The sequence below is a fragment of the Desmodus rotundus genome, chromosome 7 (assembly GCF_022682495.2).
Source record: "Desmodus rotundus isolate HL8 chromosome 7, HLdesRot8A.1, whole genome shotgun sequence".
In the NCBI taxonomy this organism is placed as follows: Eukaryota; Metazoa; Chordata; class Mammalia; order Chiroptera; family Phyllostomidae; genus Desmodus; species Desmodus rotundus.
Window position 1 is genome coordinate 22,467,228 of NC_071393.1, and position 12,455 is coordinate 22,479,682.

Genomic DNA, 12,455 nt, shown 5'->3' on the forward strand with positions numbered 1-12,455 from the left:
GCTCAGGACCCCTAGGCACACATACAGCAGCAGGCCGGGGGAGGTCCTGGCCTAAAGGGTGCCCATGCCCCTCCCCTCACCCCCGCTTCCCCAGTCTCCACGTTTCGTGCGCCCAGGAAGGGACATTGAACGAGCCTGGCACCCCCTGCTATACCCGGCTGGGTACGGTCAGTGACAGGAAGACCCTTGAGAGCACTTGTTCAGGACACGTTTATTGCCACTTGCTGTGAGGCAGGCACAGCGCTGTCTTGTGAGAAACTGGTGACCTGGACCTGGCCCCTCCCCCTGGGAGCCAAGTCTGTGCCCGGCCACTCGCACGCTCTGGCCTGAGCAGGGAGTGAGGTCCTGCTCTCACCGTGGGCTCAGCACCCCCTGCACCCTCTGTCCCAGGTTTCCCGTCTCAGTTTCCCATTTCATCCTGTGACGTTCTCCCAGCAGTCAGTGCAGGCTCCCTTTTCAGGCTTTATTTTTATTTTATCTTATCTTAGCTTATTTTTTTTTATCCTCACCCGAGGACATGATCATTGATTCTAGAGAAGGGACTGGAGGAAGAGAGAGAGGGAGAGAAACATCGATTGGTCGCCTCGTGTACGCACCCCGACCAGGGACCAAACCTGCAACCTAGGTATGTGCCAGGACCAAGACTTGAACCTGTGACCTATTAGTTTATGGGAGGGTGCTCCAACCAACTGAGCCACACTGGCCAAGGCTTATGCTGTATTTATTTATTTATTTTAAAGATGTTTAATTTAGTTTTAGAGAGAGGGGGAAGGAGGCAGAAAGAAAGGGAGAGAAACATCTATGTGAGAGAGAAACATCGATAGGTTGCTCTTATACACACCCCTGATGGGGACTGAACCCACAACCCAGGCACGTGCCCCAGCAGGGAATCAAAGCAGTGACCTTTCACTTTGTGGGTCAGCCCCCAGCCCACTGAGCTGCACGGGTCAGGGCCTCGCTCCTTATTTTAAATCCGTGACATCACCAGGCCTGGCCCCGCCTTCTTCCACAATGGCTCCCAGCCCCGCCCTTCCCTCTCCATTCCTATGGTACAATCCAAAGGCCAGCAGCCCTCATCGTCTCAGCATGGGCTCTAAAATCAGACTGTGAAAGCTTTCGGGTCCTGCCCTGGACTTTTCTTTCAATGCTGCCACTTCGCTCATGCTTTCCCCCTTCTCAAGAGGTGGACACCCTAACGGCTGCCCGTGTCTGCAGGGCAGCACCTGACCCCCGCCTCCTGGCTGCTCAGTAGCCACCTGTGCTGGCCGTGCACAGGTGTCCTCCTGGCAGGCCTCTTGAATCAGTCCTGAGGTCGCTGTCACTGCAGGGCCAGCTCTGCTCCCCTCGGCAGCTTTGCCTGCACCCCTGGGTACTCTCTGTCACCTGGATGGGATCTTCATCTTCCTTTCTCCCCTTCTCCTCCTCAGCTCCCCCTCTTCCTCACCTCCCTTTATTTCTTCAGAACTTTATTGAGCACCTACTACCTACATACATGTTAGATGCCAAAGAAACACAACTCAGTAAGAAATGGAGGGTAAACCCCTTGAGGGCAGGGGCCGCGGCTGTCTTTTCCGTCTTGCCTTCCCAGCGCCTGGCCCAGTGAGGAAGCACGGAACGGGTCTCTGTTTAGCGGCCTGTGGTACTTGTAGCTTACCTACTCCGGTGTGTCTCCTGCAGTCTTTAGCCACAGTGGGAAAGTTGTTTTTGCATTGTGAACTGCTGATGAGACAGGCACTATGCTGAGCGGGCCACTCAGAGGGCATGGAGCGGGAAGTAAAGGGGAGGGGCTGGAGTCTCAAGGAGTCGGGCTTTACAGGACAAAAATATCTGAGTTATTCATGAAAACCGACTTTATGCCAGGCATTTGAATATAACTACAGTGCGCGTTAGCTGTTATTACCCACAGTTTACAGATGAACTGAGGCTCCTAGAAATGAGGTGATATGATCAAGGTCACACAGTGAGCCCAGGTGTAATTCAAGGTCACGCAGTGGGCCCAAGTGTAATTCAATGTCACATAGTGACCCCATGTGTAACTCAAGATTATGCAGTGGACCTCGGTGCCACTCAAGGTCACATAGTGAGCCCAGGTATAATTCAAGGCCACACAATGGGCCCACGTATAATCCAAAACCACTGTCTCTGGTTGCAAACACTGTTTTCTTACCTTTATCCCATGTTGGCTATTGAATTAAGGGCCTGAAACCCGATTTTGATTCTCAAACAAGTATTCACCCCACCAACCAGGCAGCCCCCTCAGAGCATCTAAAGAGAGGCAGAGAATCTTCGGGGTGAAAAGCAATTGCTTGGTTCTTTCCTAAGTTTGCATAGCCTCCTTCTAGCTGGTGACCAGTACTCTCAGTAAGGGTTCAGGGTGGAGCCCTGAGCTGGCCACCATGAGGGTAGGAAAGAAAGGAGGTGTAATAATTATTGGTACTTATGATTCTATAAATAGCCATTATTTATATAATAGCTATGTTATCATATACATGTAACTAGGCACATACTGTAACTATTTTTATTGTTATAGAGTTCATCATAGCTAACTTTCACTGAGTGTAAATGTTCGCTAACAGCCTTACGTGACATTGTGATTGAATTCTCTCCTATGTGACGGGACCGTATCAGACCCACGTGAACGTGAGGCTGTCCAGGGGCCCAGCACCACAGCTTAAGGTCCTTTATAACAGTTCTCAGCCCCTGTCAAGTAAGACAACCTGCTTGAGACCTCCCAGCCCAACCCTGGCCTTTGCCCAGAACTGAAAATAGCAGGGACCTAAAGGAGCAGGCTGGGTGGAGGCGCCTCGGAGCTCTCCCACATTTGGTGGGTCCCCCAGATGGGAGTGTGCTCCTAGTCGTGGCTGTAGGCACACTTTCCTGTTTGCTTCCCAGGAGGGAAGGGAGCTTGCAGAACTGGGGTCCCAGTGGCCATTCAGAACCCCTGTGGCAACTGCCCACAGCTGGCGTGTCTCTCCCAGCACGCCCAGGCTGTGTGGGCTGCGCAGGACAAGCGAGCACCTCACCAACCCTGAGTGGCCTTCCCAGCACCGATGTGGGGCTGGGAGGCTGCCTCCCCCCACTGAGCTCAGAGAGGACACCTGGACCCTCAGGTCCACAGTGGCGGGGTCAGGATGGAGCCTGGCTGGAGGCTACCAGCATGGCGCTCTGCTCCACTTGCTCAGCAGTGGCAGGGGTAGGGGGGTCCTTTGGAGCCTTCTCTTCAAACTGCAGGAGGCAAGGGCTGCTTCTGGCTGGGAATGGTACAGAGGAGGGTGGGCTCTGAGTCGCCTGTGCACCTGTGACCCCACGTGGTGGGCCGTGAGTCAGGATGGCAGGGGCAGGGCAGGTGCTGGTGGCCGGTGGAGGGGAGGAGTGAGGGAGATGGCAGCAGGTGGCAGAGGACTTCTAGCTTTTCAGTGCTGAAAGGGACTGGTGCAGGTGCAGCCTGGCCCAGAGAGCGGGGTGGGGATGGCAGGCATTGGGAAGGCCCTGGAGGGCTGCTGACCTGGGGCAGAGCTGCTACTCCCCCCACCCCAGCCCCCACAGGCTCCCCATCCTCCTGCCAGCTGTTCCCCAACCCTCCGCTCTCTGCTCAGAGCAGTTCAGGTCAGCTGTTGCCTCCTAATGACTTCTCCAAACTGTTTTCTCAAATGCACCCCCTGAGCCCTCTCCTTCACTCCCTCTTCCACCTCCATCAGCCCAGCAGACTCCCGAGGGGCCACCCCTCCCAGCTCTGGCCACATGGCCCCTCACCTTGGTCTCCTTTCTGGGGACTCCCCACACACATTAGCATGGGCTGAACCATCAGCATCTGGCTCGGGGAGTTTCCCTCTGTCTTCCAGGAAGACGTTTAAAATGCTGAAGACTGAACGACTCTCTGTGAACTCACTCCTCTGGCCCCTGACCTGTGGTCGCCCCTCAATTCTCAGTTATGTCCTGGGGAGGGAAGAAGCATTTGGCTGTGCAAGGCTGGACTGTAAGGGCCGGAGTGATTTCAGAGCAGTGTGCCAGGGACTGGCTGCCAGGTAGGGGTGTATGTGTGTGTCTGAGTGAATGGGGGCCTGGGCCTCACCCCTTCTCCAGCTACACCTTTTCTGTTTTTATGCCTTGTTAGCCACTTAAGATTTTGCTTGAACCAACTCTTTTTCTTCTCCCAGAATGTCTGAAAACTCTGGTTTAGAATTTTGGGGTGAAATTTTTTCTGGGGCTAAGACGTGTACTGAGAAGGTGGGAGCCTTGCTCTGTGGCCCGTCAGGCCCTCCTGGAGACCCTGGGAGGGACTGTGGTCAGGGCCATCTTTGAGACCCTGGGAGCCCGTGGTGCTGGGGCCTGACCAGTGCTCTCTCTCTCTCTCTCTCTCTCTGTGTGTGTGTGTGTGTGTGTGTGTGTGTGAGAGGCAAGCGGGGAGGGGCCCGGGCCCCATGCCCATAGCAGTCAGCATCCTCCACGCTGGGCTCAGAGGCGCCATGGTGCTTGCCCCCCATGCCGTCTAGAACTGTCAGCCTGCAGGCTTCTGGAGACCATTCTGGTGCCCTAGCGACCCACGACCCACGTCTCCCATAGACACGTGTGTTTGTGCCCCTTCCCCAGCAAGCGACATGGTGGCCAGGGAGCCCTGAGAGGGTCACGGAGAACACGGGGCTTTGGGGTCAGTGAGTGTAGCAGGAGAGAAAGCCTCAGCACAGACTGCACTGCAGTCATGTGGGCAGAGGGTGCGGATGCCCACGTCCCCTTGCAAGTCCCTTCTGTCCATCCACGCTCCGCTGTCAGGTAGGAGACGACCAGGAGGTGGTGTAGGCTGTGCTCACTCTCCTCCTCCGCATCTTGGGCTGGGCGCTTTGGCCCAGCTTTTGCTCCAGCAGCAGGCGGGGGAAGGCGACAACTGCCCTTGGGGTTAGCCTCCGTCAGCCCTGGACAGGAATGGCAGCTGTCTGCCCTGGCATCCAAGGGGCTAGAGCTCTGGCAACTCACGTGCCTGGCCACCCTCGCTGTCTTCAGAGGGGAGGGAGCCGGGCTCAGGGGGCTGTGTGGTGGCCTGAGGACGCCCACTGGTCCTGGAGCAATAAGAGGCAGTGAGAACATGTGGGTGCCCTGGGGAAGCAGCTCCACCACCCCTGTGCCTGAAGTGGGGCAGCCCGGCTGAAACCCTGCCCGCTGGTCTCAGGACACTCGCTGGGAGTCTGCGGATGGCCGACCCTGAGCACGGGGCACTTGGCTCCTAGGAGGTTCTTTCGGGGTTTAAGCTGCAAGCACGGGGTTGGGGGCAGGAAACGGAGAAGTTCCTGGAGGAGGAGCCGCGGCATAGGGATGTGATGGCAGAGAGACTGCGTTCTGCGTCGGGGAAACTGCAAGCAGAGGCATGAGGACGAGAAACCTCAGGAACCCTCGCTGACTCCCTACCTGCCAGGTCGAGTGCCAGGGCCTGGGCCCCCAACAGGGGAGCACTCAGGGCCAGGCGGGCCCAGGGGAGCTCTGGCTCATCACCAGCAGTCAGTGCCGTCAGGGGCACATTCCTCACCCCGGCCCCAGCCTCCGTTTTCTCTTCTAAAATGGGGGCGGCGCCCTTGCTTCGCACAGCTGCTGTGAGGACAAGGCCCCTATCCCGGCACACAGGGTGAGGCTGTCACCCAGAGGCCTCGCAGGAGGCTCTTCTCATTGCACTCTCCACAGTCCTTCCTGAGCCTGGACAGCTGAAACCTGGGGGGGGGTGGGGGGGGGGCGAGGGGTGTTCAGAAGACGGGAGAGGAGGTGTTGCAAATCAATGGGAAGTCAGACTGTCTAAAATCTGCTTCTTCTTGAGTCACGCAGGTGAGAGGCGATGGTTTGAGCGCCATCCTCCTCCCCTTCCCGCCACAGCTCTATAGTGGACAAGGTCCCAGGCTGGTTTCAGTCCCTTAGAGCTACTGTGTCAGCGTGCGGAAAAGACTCATGCTCTGAGTCTGCTCTGTTATTAGTGACCGATTGGGGGGGCGGCTTTCACTATGTGTGCCTGGGATATTCACCACCCACTGTCTCCCAGCACGTGCAGTGGTCGCTTCTGAGATTAAGGGAAGCGGCCTGGCCCCCAGCAGCAGGCGGACGGAGGGCAGGAGGAGCAGCCAGCTCGGCGGCCCCTTGCCGACACCGGCGGATGCCAGGAGCGACCTGGGAGGATGACTCACACCTGACCTGGGAGCCCGAGTCATGGCTTCTACCGTTGGCCTGCTGCTGCTCAGCGTAGGACCAGCTCCGAAAGCAGGAGAAGGAGCTCGGGACATTTCTAGAATGCCTCGTTGGGATCTACTCAGGAGAGCAGGGTTGAGGGTGGTCAAGTTGGGTCCTGGACACTGACCCGCAAATAAGATGGATTGTGACGGAGGGGTCATGGAGACAGAGATGTGCCAGCCTGAGGAACGTCAAGGTGGCTGAAGGCGGGGCAGGTCCCACTCTGACAGTCCCCAAGTCCCCTGGCCGGTGTGGGGAGTCAGGGGAGGGGCGGACACGTCTTCTGTGACAAGGAACTTAGCGTCTGGAGGAGACAAGTACGCACCCAAAGAAACAGGGTAAAAGGCGCTGCACAGTCACCCAGAGCGAGGTGTGAAGTCCGGAGGAGGAACCGTTTTCCTCCTGAGGAGAGGGTGGAAGGGATCACAGACGGCGGGGGGGTGGGGTGGGAGGGGGCTTCTGAATTGGCCTCAAAGGGAAAGTGAGGTGAGGCACCAGAAGGAATGTCCCCGGGAAGAGGACATGGATGCCACACAGCCTGGGCTTGCTCTCCGGCTCCGCCATCGCAGCTGGGCCCCCGGGAGACATCCTGGTCCTCCTGCACCTCAGTCCCCAGAGAGTCCTCAGCACTTGTCGGCTCTCACTGTCCCCGTGGAGCTGGCATGCGGGGCGCGTGGAGGCCCGTGTGCCTGTGGGTGTGGTCAGGTGCAAATCTAGGGAAGCCTGCAAGGTCCGACGCTGTTGGCTCGCGAACGCACGCTCAGAAGTTTGCTCTTGATGAGACGTCAGCAGGGCTTTCTGACCCGCAGGCTCAGGTCTGAGGTTTAGGAGGATGGCAGAGGTCCCAGTGAGGAGGGTGACAGAGGGCCCTCTGAAGGAGGAGGACAAAGCGGGGAGATTTTGCTGTCATGGGGCTCGGACTAACACTGCCTCAGTGGGAAGAACATGAATTTGGCAGCCGTTTGGGGGTAGAATTGGTAGCACCCGAAGGAGGATGGTAGGCCTGCAGGACAGGGAATGGGTGACTGGAGCAACCACTTCTGTCTCAGGAGAAGAAGCAGGTCTGCGGGGCAGTGATCAGTTGTAAATTCGTTGACGGAGGGGGACCCAGGTCACTGGGACATCCTGGAAGAAGTTGGAGCTGTGCGTCTGGTGGGAAGAAGGGGAGCATACCTCATACTTGGTACTCACTACGGCTCAGGCAGAAGTGGTGCTTTGACAGCGTGTCCTTGCATTTGGTGTTGACGTGAGAATTCATCTCCAAGTACCGAAACTTATAGACCTTGATGTGACTATCTAAGAGGAACATGGCCACTCCAGGATTGGGTGTATCGGGACAGCTGCCTTGGGTAGACGCCTGGCAAGCTTTGCACAAGCTTAGAGCCCTGCCGGGATAGCAAGAGGTCATCTAACTCAGTCTTTTCCCTTTGGATCTGTACTGGAAATACAAACAGAGAAGCCAGAAGACCAAGGTGGGGGTGGAAGATGGGCCTTCTCGCTGTTGTCTGTTTCTTCCAGACATCTGTGGGGAGAGAGACTTGGAAACGCTTCAGGCCCAACCTGGCCATTTGTAGCCATTGGCAGCTTCACGCTGCCGCACAGGTGAGGACTGACTCACTAGCATCATGGATGTTCCAGAAACGGCGCTGGGCTTTTGTTTGGGCTTACACAGGACAGCCTGGTGATTCTTCCCGTGTTGCGAGCTGGCTGGGGGGCAGAAGGGCCCCCACCCGAGTTCCTTGCTGGAGCTAGAGCAGCCTGTGCTTCTCACGGCCTCGCAAGTCTCTCCCTGGACATGCAACCCACCAAGGTCGTCCTGAACAGCGTGGGTCGTTAATGAAGAGCAATGGCACTGGCCGAGGCAGGGTGACTCCAAAGTCACTATAAATCCTTTGCCTATTGATTATCAGCCTGTGACCCTGGCAGTGCCTGCAATGTGCTCATTAGTGGCAGAGAGAGGTGACTCTCCATCCATTCAGCCAAGTTCCGGGTGCCGGGAAGACACCGATAAGCACTGCTGGAAAAACTGGTGCATTGGCACCCTCGAAGGAGCCCATCCAGCAGTGCTGGCTGCGGTCATCCTGGAGTCTGACCGTGATGGGAGGCGGGGGAGGGTAGAGGCGGGAGGCACGCAGGCAGCCCGTGAAGGCTGGGACCCCAGGTAGGGCCTCGGGCCTGCTGCTGCCTGGCTGCACTCCTTTCTTTCTTTGAGTCTCAGGCCCTTTTGTGCACAGGTGCTCACTGAGCTGGGGGAGGGGAGGGCAACTGAGAGAACCGCAGGACAGGATGATGTCATCAGCCGGAGAGGTGGCTGTAGGCGTCAGAGCGTCAGCTTGGGGACGTTGGGATAGGCTGGAGGCAGGGCCAGGGACCGCTGACCCCGTGGTGTCTAGCATCTCTTGTTCTCTCTCGTAAGAGACACCATGTGGACACCGTGAGCACCTTGGCCCAGAAGGTTCCAGTCTGGTGCTGCCTCTGCCCTTGGACCTGGCTGGCTCTTCCCTCTCTAAGACTCAGATTCCCCATCGGTAAAAGGCAAGGTTTCGACCAGTGGTCCATCTGCTGGGTCTCTCCCTGTAACCCTAACGGTCTGTGTTCCGATTTATCCAAACTCTTATGTTGGGAGGCCCTAGACCTGAAAGAATGGAACCGAGGCACGAGGAAGTAAAAACAAATCCCCCCTAGACACTGGTCTGCTTGGGGGATGATCCATATTCTAACCATTATTAAAAAAAATAAATAAGTCGCCATTTTAAAATAACCATTTTTAAGGTGGTATCAACCTTGCCAGTTAGAAATTGCTCTAAAACTTCCGTGTGCACAGGAATCACCTAGGGAACTTGTTAAAAGTACAGCTTGCTGGGCGCTAAGCTAGGAATTCCAAGACAGCAGCTGAGCTGGGTCAAGGAGCCTGCATTCGGCAGCCGTCCAGCCGCAAGCGCTTTGGTCCACCTCTGCGGGGCGCTGCTGTCTGCCACCTGGAGGGCTCGGGCTTGGGGGGGGGGCGGGGTGCTTGTTGTTGCTGCTGGTTTGGCTCTGTCCCTGGTGCCCAGGGTCCCGCTGCTGCTTGTCTCTGGGTGTGCCTTGGTTTTCTTAACCGCACAGCGAGGGTATTGGATGAGGTCACTTATGTTTAATGTCTGGTTTTTTTTTAGTGCATGCAACCCTTTGTCAATGAAATCTCATGTGGAACCCCAGTTACAAATAGGTGGGAGGCAGAGCTGGGGGGAAGGCAGAGGCACCAAGTCTAGCCCTCCGGTCCCTCGGCAGGGGACTCCCTTGTCCCTCTGCGAAATGCTCAAGGAGTCAGAGGTCCCGTGTCCCGTGAAGGGCAGCATGGCTCTGTCCCACTGACAGGGAGCCAGGGCGCACTGCGCGGCAAAGGCAGGCTGGCCTGGCAGCACGAGGTGCTTTTGTGTCCCTCACTGAGCCTGCAGCGGGGACCACTGTCTAGACCTGCTCTTCAGAGGGGCGTCTTCCCATGGCTGCTGGAGGCGTTCTCCATCGGAGGGGGATCACGTCGCTGCCATGGCCTGCATCTGTCTGCTCTTGGAGCCCGAATGCTATCGACTCTATTATCGCTGTGAGTGGAGAGGAGCAAGTGTGTGCATAAGCCAAGATGGTGGACATTCCGCAGTAATGAATAATTCTAAGTAACATTATTTTCAACTTTGGAAGGCATTGTGGTTTTCACGTCTGCATATAGATGTGTCAGATGTTCTGGGAATTTTTAATACTTAAAAAAAGTGTGAGCAACGGAGCTGCCTTCTGTGCAGCCAGTGGCGAACATCAGCTCCCTTACCGGCCTGCAGCTGGGGCGGGGCCACTCCACCCTCCCGGCTCGCTGTCTCACGGCTCACGCCTTCCCCAGGAGGGGACGTGGTGTTGGTCGGTTTTTGTCTTTACTGGACCTTCCTTCCTTTCATTCCCTTTGGGCCTCATACAAATAAGAACAAAATAGGAAGCCGTGAAATGTTAAGAGGACTTCATTAAGAAATCTTGGCAATAGCATTTTCCAGGAATGGGGACAATCTGGCAACAGATGACTGAGAGCTGACTGTATATATGTATTCTAATTAACAAAGTGGTTTTTCGTCTCCCTGTCCTGGGATTCTGGGCTCTGACTTCCGGTGGCTTTGGGACACTAACCGCGCCTCGCACAGCAGTTTACCTCTGTGACCACACTTGCTTTGCCCTCACGACACCCAGTGGAGAAGGTTCTATCATCCGCCCCGGCGGGGAGACCCCAATGCCAAGGCTCAAGGCGGCGACTGTGCCAAGGTCACACTGCCAGTGTATGCCTTCCACCCCAGCCCTCTGAGGCCTCACTCGGTCTCTCTGTCACCACCGAACAGTGGCCCTGGCAAGGGCTCAGATGATTTGTGTCAACTCTGAGAGTGTGGCAGCAAAGGGAACAACAAAGAAAACTAGCATGCAGTTGCTACTCTAGTTTCTGTCCTGATTGTTCGACGTGGAAATACTGGTAAAGAAGGGACTTTGTGGGATGGTGCCCTGAGAGGAAGGAGAGGGGTTTGCCCGCTGCTGGGGGTGCCAGGACGGGCTGGGAGTTGTCTTGCTCCCCAGGAGGCTTAGGCTGGGTCACCGAGCCAGGAGCCACTGAAGATGGGCTAGTGGTGGGAAGATGGAGCTGGCGGGCACAGAGCTCCTTGGAAGCAGAAGTAGCTCCAGCCCCGGGCCAGCTGGTCACATCAACACTCCTGAGGGACCGAGAGAGTCACTCCCATTTTACAGATTAGGCAATGGAAGCTCAGACAGGTCGTGAAACCCGTCCAAGCGTCCAAGGCCACAGAGTGTGCTGGAGGCGGGCATCCGTGGCATCTGGCCCCAGGTCTGGGCCTGGCCTTTTTCGCCAGTGCTGGGTAAGTAAGCACAGAGGGTGTGCGAGCCCTGTGGTTTCCTCTTCCGAAAGCAGAGACTGACCGCTGTCTCCTCTAGTGGTCCCAAGCTGTGCTCCAGTAACGCACACCAGGCCGGCGGGATGCCTGCTCTGTGCCACTGGGTGTAGTCCCTGCCCCACCTGCAGGCCGCCATCACCCAGAAAAATCTCAGTGGGGCTCTTGGGAGATGGGGCCCATTGCTGCTGCCCCCCAGGACATCTCTATTTTCCAGCATGGGGTGCCCTCGCTTGCACCCACAGCTCCTCTGATGGGAGAGTTACTCATGGAGGGAGCAGAGCAGCTTTGAAGCCCCCTCCCCTAAAGGCAACAATATTTAGTAACACTTGGTGTCTTGGGGAGCGAATTCATGTCTGTAATTAGTTACTGTATATCACCGTTAGTACTCTGCTCAGGATTTACTGGGCAAATACCATTTAACTGCACAACAACTACAGGTCCTTGCTGCTTATTGGGTAATTTACTAAGGCTGGGAGAATGGGGCAGGAGGGACTCAGTAGGAGGTGTTGTAACCCCTTGAATCAAACTTTACGAGTTTGGGTTTTGGCAGGGAGGCGGCTGCTGGGAGCCAGCTCTCACTGCTTTGTTTTGCGGAGTTGGCGGGCAGACTGCTTCCCTCCCTCTATTCACGGTGGAGGAGGTCTGAGGCTGGGGTCCTGCCGGCTGGTGGCTGTCCAGGGCTACGTACGGCCTTTTGGTACAGAGGGTGTTGGCTGAAAAAACCCAGCAGGAAGCCGGCAGCAGGAACCGGGCTCTGTGTCCTGGGGGCTCCATCCAACCCTTCCATTTACCCCCTCCACGGGGCTTCTTTGTGTCTGGGCCAGTGGGTGGAGAGCACCGGAACTGTCCTTGGCCGGCAGCATCGAGATCATCCTAAACCCTCTCTTTTCTCGCCCCGGCCACCACGGTGGTGAAGCCGCCATTCCTGGACACTCGGCCGACACCCCCAGCCTTCGTCTGCTTGAGCAAAGTCTGTCTTTGTGCGGCCCTGCACTGTCTACACTCCTCTAACCTACTTAGACGGGGGAGAGGGGGAGAGACACAGTGATGAAAAACACGCAGCATTGCCTCACGCAATCTAATAAATTACCCGGCACCCGGCTGCCGGCTCTGACTAAGCCCAGTATTGCCTGCAGTAATTATTTGGATCAAATGCAGTTTATCTGCTTCATATTTGTGCTCCTGTGCTCAGTGGTAACTTATAAATGTCATTGTGGTGTTTATTTGTTATAATGAAACTTAATGGCATTGGAAGCCAGGAGCAGAGCTGGTGGGGCGGCAGGTTTGAAACAATCTCTTCATCTCTGGAGAAGGAGCGAGCCAAGATAACAGGAA

At 56.4% G+C, this 12,455-nt stretch overlaps 1 protein-coding gene across 4 annotated transcripts in view; it reads right to left on the reverse strand.

Annotated features, from left to right (window-relative positions):
• Positions 1-12,455, reverse strand: part of KIRREL3 (kirre like nephrin family adhesion molecule 3) — a 493,300-nt gene that overhangs the window by 79,711 nt on the left and 401,134 nt on the right. The gene's annotated exons all lie outside the window — the stretch shown is intronic.